Source organism: Triticum dicoccoides, chromosome 2A (assembly GCF_002162155.2).
Source record: "Triticum dicoccoides isolate Atlit2015 ecotype Zavitan chromosome 2A, WEW_v2.0, whole genome shotgun sequence".
In the NCBI taxonomy this organism is placed as follows: domain Eukaryota; kingdom Viridiplantae; phylum Streptophyta; class Magnoliopsida; order Poales; family Poaceae; genus Triticum; species Triticum dicoccoides.
Window position 1 is genome coordinate 184,605,913 of NC_041382.1, and position 9,863 is coordinate 184,615,775.

Consider the following 9,863-nt stretch of genomic DNA (forward strand, 5'->3'; position numbering starts at 1 on the left):
TGAATGAATGTTGTATGAGATGCACCCTTGTTCGCCTCGAGTCCGAACTGTCGGTGCACGTTGCCCCTGTTTTGCCTTGCCACCGACATGTGGGACACCCCGTATCCGGGATCACTCCCCATCACTCTTGCATGTTTCGCGCGCCCACACTTGTTCCTTTGCACCAGCATCTCAATTGAGTTGCCGGATCACCGAAATGTTGCCATGGTAACATTCCCGTTTCGTCGCCGTGGCACCCCCTTTTCCTCCCGCCATGGCGACAAATGCCTCGTATCTTATTATGTCAACATTTTCATAAAAAATGCATAACTTTAACATGTCATCCGCATCATGATAATAATTTTTAAAATGTTTAAAATTGTTGTTGCATTAAATTACTAATGCACATGAGGATATAACGGAATTGTTGTTTGATGTTTCCGGCCTCATTTAAAATGCCTAACTGTGTATTCTACTCATGTTTCATCTCTTGCCATGTTAAGAACATTTAATTTTGTTGGGTACATAACCGAGAGTGAACTAAATGATTGATGTGGTGTTTCGTATTGTTTGTGCCCCACTTAACTTGTAGTATTGTTTGTGCACTTTGCCATGCCATGCCTCATTAAACCGGACATGCATCATACTTGGTTGTGCATCATGCCATGTTTATGTGATGGTTGTTTACTATGTTGACTACTTCTTTCTGGGTTGCTTCTCTCGTTAGCTTTGGTTTCGTTCCGGAGTTGTGAGGATCCGTTCGACTACGTCTGTTTGTCTTCTTCATGGACTCGTTCTTCTTCCTTGCGAGATCTCAGGCAAGATGACCATACCCTCAAAATCACTTCTATCTTTGCTTGCTAGTTGTTCGCTCTATTGCTATGTCGCGCTACCTACCACTTGCTATATCATGCCTCCCATATTGTCATGTCAAGCCTCTAACCCACCTTTCCTAGCAAATCGTTGTTTGGCTATGTTACCACTTTTGCTCAGCCCCTCTTGTAGCGTTGCTAGTTGCAGGTGAAGCTGAAGTTTGTTCCATGTTGGAACATGGATATGTTGGGATATCACAATATCTCTGATTTACTTTAATGCATCTATATACTTGGTAAAGGGTGGAAGGCTCGGCCTTATGCCTGGTGTTTTGTTCCACTCTTGCCGCCCTAGTTTCCGTCGTACCGGTGTTATGTTCCTTGATTTTGCGTTCCTAACGCGGTTGGGTGTTATGGGAACCCCTTGACAGTTCGCTTTGAATAAAACTCCTCCAGCAAGGCCCAACCTTGGTTTTACATTTGCCTAACAACCTATAACCTTCCCTTGGGTTTTCGCGAGCCAGAGGGTCATCTTTATTTTAACCCCCACGGGGCCAGTGCTTCTCTAAGTGTCGGTCCGAACTAGAGCCCCTTGTAGCGCCACCTCAGGGAAACTTGAGGGTTGGTTTTAGTTGTACGGATTGCTCATCTGGTGTGCCTTGAGAACAAGATATGTGCAGCTCCTATCGGGATTTGTCGGCACATTCGGGCGGTCTTGGTGGTCTTGTTTTACCATTGTCGAAATGTCTTGTAACCGGAATTCCGAGTCTGATCGGGTCTTCCTGGGAGAAGTAATATCCTTCGTTGACCATGAGAGCTTGTGATGGGCTAAGTTGGGACACCCCTGCAGGATTTGAACTTTAAAAAGCCATGCCCGCGGTTATGTGGTAGATGGGAATTTGTTAATATCCGGTTGTAGAGAACTTGAATGTGACGCCCCGAGACCGATGTGCTAGGTGTCTTCCAGTTATTCGTTGTCCTTGCCATGTCATTCGCTTGCGTGTTGCATCTTTGTCATGGCATCATCCGCATTGCATCGGCACTCGTTGCCGTCATTGTTTGTAAAGCTTGCATCCTTCGTTGTTGCCGCTCCTCGCTTGTCTCTGTTGACCTTTTGACATGCCCCTTTGTCGTTGTCTACCTCTCTCAGACCCCTCACGTGCGCGTCTGAAATTGTCCCGGACCCGACCCGAGCAGTTGTCACCGTTGGATCCGGATCATCCCCAAACGTCTACAAAACGTCACCGTTTTTCTTATTTGGACTTCCTAGCTATTTTATTCGCGATCGTTCGATTGCGATAGGAGGGACGACATACCCCTAAGTCTAACCCACCTACTATATGTAGCTAGTCTAACCCTAGACCAAATCCCAAATTTCTAGGCATCCATCCCACCGCCGCCACTCTCTTCATCGGATTCCACACCGAACCAGCAGCATCCCCTCCCGATCCAAAATTCCTCCCAGTCTCGTTTTCCCCAACGAGCCAATCACCACAACCCTGCCTGACCAACCCCTCGTCCCCGTACGCCGTCCTCCTTCGTGCCCGATCTGGACGCCCGAAGCTCCCGCACGCTTCCCTGCCCGAGTCGCCAGGCCAGACTCCCTCGCCCTCCTCCCTTGCTCTCCCTTTCTTCCTCCTTTTCTCTCTCTCACTTCCCGATCTCTCTCTGTTTTGAGCAGAGCACTCCGCCGCCAAGGACGCCAAGTCTCGTCCCGTTCTCGGCATGTCTTGAGCCACCCGATGTCTTCCTCCTCGTCGATGCTGCTCCGTCGAGCAGTACCAGGAACTCTGCCTCCTCGCCAAAACCGCGCCTCCACCTCTCCCCTGCGTCTAGGTCGCCGTCCGTGCGAAAGGCCGCACCAAGTCCCTCGCCGGAGCTGCTCTGTTTCTTGCCCGAACCCGCAGGAGCCCGAGCTCCCTCCTCCTCTTCCCCGTGCCCGCACCAGCAGAGCAGGATCAAGCCCCGTCGCCCTCCTCTCCTTCGCACGCACCTTCGCTCGACTCCGCCGCCCTCCATCTCCGTTGTAACATTGCCGGACTAGCGGCTCTGTCGCACCGGCCATGGTCCTCCATGGTGGCCGCCCGAACCTGAAGCCCCATCTCTGCCTCGCTCCATGCCTCACCTCTGTCAGCAATCACAAGAGATCGTCGTGGCCCAGGAGCTCCTCTATTGCCATCCCCGACCTGCCTCGGTCCATCGGGATTCCATTCCCGTCCTCCTCTGCGCCGGATATGGCAAGCACCGGCCGGATCTTGCGCCGCCGCAAGCCCAGCTGCCGCCGCGCCTGTCCCCTGCTTATTTTCTTCAGAAACGCATGGCGCACCCGCAGTCAGCGCCTTCGCTGCGCCCGCGTTGACCCAAGCCGCTGCGTCGGCCTGCCTCCCCTCCAGCGCTGAGGCCCAGGCCTCTCCAGCCAGATCTGCCAGCCCAGCTGGCCCATCTTCTCCTCTGGGCCCGGTGAGGTGAGGACGCGCCCAGCCTCCCCTGTGCACTGTTGGGCTTGTCCCAGATTCGGCCCATGCCATGTTTTTTTCCGTTCTGCTAATTTGCCCATTTATCCAGAGACTGCAGTTTTTCATAAAACCCCTTTAGGTTCATGCATATAATAACTCCACAACCATGCATCGGATCTAAATAAATTATATATGAAACTTGCTTAGAATTTCATCTAGTTTCATAATATGAAACTTTCATCTATGTTTGAAATGTTTTAAATGATGTTTGAGTAAATTTCTCCTATGCCATGTTAAAATGATTTAATTCATAAGTAAATAACCGTAGTTCCAAATTTAATAAACTTTATATGTAAATGGGGTAGAATTTTGCCTAGTTTAACATGGTGGCTTTACTTTGCATGTTTAATAACTCTAAAATTGTGTTTAGGGCAGATCAGCACCAAATCTAAAATATGCATATGGGGATTTACCAAAATTTGTTGTTCGTTGTTTCCGGCCTCATTTAACCTTGACTAGATAGGTAGTTTACATTTGCTTCACCCTCTTGCCATGTTTAACAACATTTAATATTGCTGAGTACCTAAACGAGAGAGAACTAAATAAGTCATGTGGTGTTTTCTTCAATATGCAACTTCGTTGCATAATGAGCTCCACTTAATTTGTAGGATTGTTTGTGCACTTTGCCATGCCATGCCTCTTTAAACCGGACATGCATCATACTTGTTGTGCATCATGCCATGTTGTTGTAGTGGTTGTTTACTATGTTGTTTGCTTCTTTCCGGTGTTGCTTCTTCTCGGTAATCCGGTAACGTCGTGTTGTGAGGATTCGTTCGTCTACGTCCGTTTGTCTTCTTCATGGACGCGTTCTTCTTCCTTGCGGGATTTCAGGCAAGATGACCATACCCTCGAAATCACTTCTATCTTTGCTTGCTAGTTGCTCGCTCTTTTGCTATGCCTTTGCTGCGATACCTACCACTTGCTTATCATGCCTCCCATATTGTTGAACCAAGCCTCTAACCCACCTTGTCCTAGCAAATCGTTGTTTGGCTATGTTACCGCTTTGCTCAGCCCCTCTTATAGCGTTGTTAGTTGCAGGTGAAGATTGAAGCTTGTTCCATGTTTGGAACATGGATATTCTTGTTGGGATATCATAATATCTCTTATTTAATTAATGCATCTATATACTTGGTAAAGGGTGGAAGGCTCGGCCTTATGCCTGGTGTTTTGTCCCACTCTTGCCGCCCTAGTTTCCGTCATATCGGTGTTATGTTCCCGGATTTTGCGTTCCTTACGCGGTTGGGTTATAATGGGAACCCCTTGACAGTTCGCCTTGAATAAAACTCCTCCAGCAAGGCCCAACATTGGTTTTACCATTCGCCACCTAGCCTCTTTTTCCCTTGGGTTCTGCAGACTCAAGGGTCATCTTTATTTTAAACCCCCCCGGGCCAGTGCTCCTCTGAGTGTTGGTCCGAAATGGGCAGCCTGCGGGGCCACCTCGGGGCAACTCGAGGGTTGGTTTTACTCGTAGCTTGACCTATCCGGTGTGCCCTGAGAACGAGATATGTGCAGCTCCTATCGGGATTTGTCGGCGCATTGGGCGGCTTTGCTGGTCTTGTTTTACCATTGTCGAAATGTCTTGTAACCGGGATTCCGAGTCTGATCGGGTCTTCCCGCTAGAAGGAATATCCTTCATTGACCGTGAGAGCTTGTGATGGGCTAAGTTGGGACACCCCTGCAGGGATTGAACTTTCGAAAGTCGTGCCCGCAGTTATGGGCAGATGGGAATTTGTTAATGTCCGGTTGTAGAAAACCTGAAGTTGACCTTGATTAAAATACATCAACCGCGTGTGTAACCGTGATGGTCTCTTTCCGGCGGAGTCCGGGAAGTGAACACGGTGTTGGAGTTATGCTTGACGTAGGTTGTTGTAGGATCACTTCTTGATCATAGTTTCTCAACCGTGCTTTTGCCTTCTCTTCTCGCTCTCATTTGCGTATGTTAGCCACCATATATGCTAGTCGCTTGCTGTAGCTCCACCTCATACCTTTTACCCTTCCTATAAGCTTAAATAGTCTTGATCGCGAGGGTGCGAGATTGCTGAGTCCCCGTGACTCACAGATACTTCCAAAACCAGCTTGCAGGTGCCGTTGAACCATGCAGATGACGCAACCAAGCTAAAGGAGGAGCTCGATGAAGATCTTGTCCTTCATGTTGTTTCGTTCTAGTTGATCAGTAGCGGAGCCCAGTCGGGACGATCGGGGATCTGTGTAGCTTTTGGGGTAGTCTTCTTTTATTTTGGGTTCCGTAGTCGGACCTTGATTGTATCTGGTTGATGTAATGCTTTATTCATGTAATTGTGTGAAGTGGCGATTGTAAGCCAACTATGTATTCTTTTCCCTTATTGTATTACATGGGTTGTTTGCGAAGATTACATCACTTGCGACATTGCTTTCAATGCGGTTATGCCTCTAAGTCGTGCTTCGACACGTGGGAGATATAGCCACATCGAGGGTGTTACAAGTTGGTAATCAGAGCCTTCCCCGACCTTAGGAGCCCCCTGCTAGATCGAATAGCTGGCATTGTTGAGTCTAGAAAAATGTTTTGAGTCATTTAGGAATTATATATCGGAGAGTTAGGAATTCTTTTTACTCCCCAGTCCCTTCATCGCTCTGGTAAGGCATCCTGACGTAGAGTTTTGAGTCTTCTCTTCTCAAATTTTCACAATTTTTTTAGGATCACGCAGGTATCTTGGAATCGTTCCGATGGTTTTGTGACGAGAACATTGTTCTTGGTGCCTCCTGACATTTAGGGGTTGTGGCAGTGTCCCGGGGAGTTGAGCTCCGAGGTGTTGTCGTCACAATTTTATCGTTGCAGTTCTGGAATACCTGAGTTTAGTTTCGTCGACATCGAAAATCTCTTTTATGCAATTGTTGGTGAGATAACCTCGACGCCACCCAGTACTAGGGCGGGAGTTCGGGAGTATTGCCATAACTCATATAACGGATGCTTTTCGAAGGTTGAGGTAGATGATTTCCGAAGGTTTCTTGATTATGTGTTGAAGGATGGATACAGCTGGATGTAGGATTTGCTAGTTTTGGGTGAGATATTATGCTTCCCCTGTATCCCCAACACCTGATTGCATAACGGGAAAATTTCGGGAGTTCATAAGTGGGAATTCAAGTAGCTCTTAGGATATCTTTCCGACAGATGTATGATATAAAATTGGGGTTCGACGTCTAGTGGTCCGCCTATCCACGGTTGGTTTTACAGTGGTCTCGTTGTGTCTTAAAGAGTCCTTGGCTATGCCGACTTGGGGACGCTTCGTATGTCATGTGCACTGCCTTGTACATGATGGTGCTGTACGATCGAGCCCGTGTAGGCCCCACCACAAAAACTTCGGACGAAATCTCTATCATATGTTCGTTCCGACTTATTTTGCAAGCCAATCCTTTGTTTTGTTTTGGATTGTGGTATTCGAGTTGCTTCGAAGTCAAATGTTGATTCCATACCTTTTCCTAAACGGTGTTCTCATACTCCAATGTGAATACCAATCCTTCTTGATAATTGAGATTGTCATGTCAATCCTTCTCAATCGGTGTGTCTCTCGTCAAGTGGATCCGATCATTTCAATATCAGCAAGATCAATTATCAGTTCTTCTCAACGGTGTTTGTACCATTCGTCCCAAGCTGCCTTTTCGTTTCCCGCCCTCCCACCCTTTTTCTTCAAGGAATCCGATGTATTAATCAAGTATCTTTTTATTCTTGTGTAGTCTCTCCATCCTTTTCCGTCGATATTCTTATCCGGTGATTCTCAAGAAGATTTTAACGAAGCCTCAAGTTCATCATTCTTCATTCTTTTCTTCTCCGGTGGATTCAAATCAAGCTTTGGTGTTGATCATATCGTTTTTCATCGTTTCAAATACCTTCTCATGCCGGTGCACCTCATATTCATTCACTTCTCGCTATTTAATTGTTCCGGAGTGCTCAAGATATCTCGAAGATTCGTGTTTTCCACTCTGCATTCATTCAAGATCTTTCGGGGTTGTTATCTCATTCAAGTCATTTAATTCAACCGGTGCAATCTCTCTTTTAAATCTTTTCAACGGTGTTCTTTTGAGTGGTCCCTAACCCATAGGTCTTTTTCCAGGATCTTACCTGACTCTTCTTCTTTTCCCGGAGCTATCCTAATTCTTTTCAAAGTTTGACGTAAGAATGATTCATCATCTGTCATATGTTTTTCTCCAAGATCTTTCAAATTCTTTACATCTTTGGCTCAACCTCTCCTCTTTTCTTCATTCCGGAGTGTCTAAATAATTCATGCTGGTGTTTCTCGTCGTAATTCTCAGATTTTGAAGACCGAAGAAGAATTTTCTCTCAATCTTGCTCCATTCTCTTCAAGGTTCGTGGTTCTAGTTTGAGGCCATCCTCTCATAATTGTTTTTTTTCGATTGTCAAAATTCTTTTCACCTATCCAGAGCAATTCAAGATTCTGTTCAGTTTGTTTATCCGGACCCATCACCTAAGAATTTTTTTCAATCCAGCCTTCAGCTCTCATACTCTAAATCATATCGGTGCTTAAATCAAGGATTCTCTAATCAGCTCGTAATGTTTTAGTTCTCATGGATCTAAATTCTCTCAAGCATCTTCGTTTATTTGCTGATCCTTACTGGTGTTTTCTCATGTTTTATTCGTTCCTTTTCAATTCTTACAGTGGTTCGTTCAAGATCTCTCTTCCATGGTTATCATACTAATTCATTCGTTGTTTCATCCTACCGGTGGTTCGTTGAAGACCTTCTCAAGTTTGCTCTATATCTCTCTTAATCCTTTCTACGAGAATAAATAGTGTACTGAATCCATTGTTGGTCATCAATTTAATTGGTGAAGGATAAGCATAATGTAATTCTTATTCTTGTTTCATCCAAGTGATCTAATTTCTTCTTTCCAGAGTGGTTCATCATATCACATTCTCGGTTCGAGATGCTTTATCTTTTCTTCCGGAGATCCATGTTTTTCCACTTTATCTCATCGCAAGCTTCATGTAGTCATTGCAAGGCTTCAACCTTATTCTTTTCACCCTTCATTTTGTTTGATCATTCTTTTATTACCGGAGTTCTTCATGGAGGCTCTACTTGATGGTTCATCGAGGATTTAATTCCTTCTCGAAGTTTTTCATCGAGATTCTTTTCAGAGGACCTCAAGCATTCTTCATCTTGCAATTCGGAGTGCAATTCTTTCTTCCGTACCATTTAAGGTGGTGCTATGTCATTCTTGATATTTTGAGTTCATGTTTCATGATTCACAAGTTATCAAGAATGAGGTATTTTAAACCCATCGATCTCTTCATTGGAGTTATCTTGGGTTATATTTCACCTAAAGCCTTCCCTAAGGATTGTTACTATTATGGTGCTTATAAATGACCCAAGTTCTTCATTTATCCTTCCGGTGAAACTAGTTTCTCGTCTTCTTGTTGATATCAATCCAATCTATTGTTTCCGTTAGTGGCAGAATTTCACCTCAAGTTCTTGAGATGTTTTCCATAAGCCCTCAACAAGCCTGTTCTTTTTGTTCTTGATTTCCCAACAACTCCGTTAAATCCTTCTTTTTAAGGATGCTCTCTCAAATTCATTTGAGGTAGAACATGTTGTTTTCTTCTCCGTTCTTTTCTTTGCATTCTTTCATTTCTTTCGGAGGCTTTGTATTGCTGCTATATTCACCCATCATCTTGTTTTCTCAAATATCATGTTCTTTTCGTGCTTTTCCATTTTTAGTTGGAGCGCCGTGTCCTTCATTCAAGTTCTCTCATCTTATCAAGTTTTGCCTCACTTTTCAACCGGAGTGCTGTCTGAAATCTTTTTACCCATTGTGCCATTATTTCAATAGTTCCGGAGGCGGTGTGTTGTTGATCTCATCTAGTATCTTCTCTTATTGTCAAGCTCTTCTTCAATTCCTTCCATTTACAGTCAGAATGTTGTCCAAATTATATCATTCTTTTCCCTTCTCTATCTTTTTTTTAACCGGAGTGTTATCGTAATTGATCCTTATCGTCCCTTGTACATCTCATTTCAACCGGAGTACTTGCATGTACTTCTTGTTCATTGCAACCTTTTTTCTAATTTATTTCAACCTACAGGGTTCTCGTGATGTTCCTTGTTCCTCTTTTCTAACGGAGAGTTATCAACTTCGTTCATCTCAGTTGTATTCTTTTCTCGAAATGGCTTAACCTTTTCAAGGTTCTTTGGTTTCACTCATTTGTCAAAGAAGCAACTTAGTTTTACTTGTTCTCTTTCTCTTCCGTTTTTCCCTCCAGTGCCATTCTAGATCTCGGGACGAGATCCTCTCGTAGTGGTGGAGTGTTGTGACGCCCCGAGACCGATGCGCCAGGTGTCTTCCAGTTATTCGCTGTCCTTGCCATGTCATTCGCTTGCGTGTTGCATCTTTGTCATGGCATCATCCGCATTGCATCGGCACTCGTTGCCATCATTGTTTGTAAAGCTTGCATCGTTCGTAGCTGCCGCTCCTCACTTGTCTCCATTGACCTTTTGACATGCCCCTTTGTCGTTGTCTACCTCTCTCAGACCCCTCACGTGCGCGTCCGAAATTGTCCCGGACCCGACC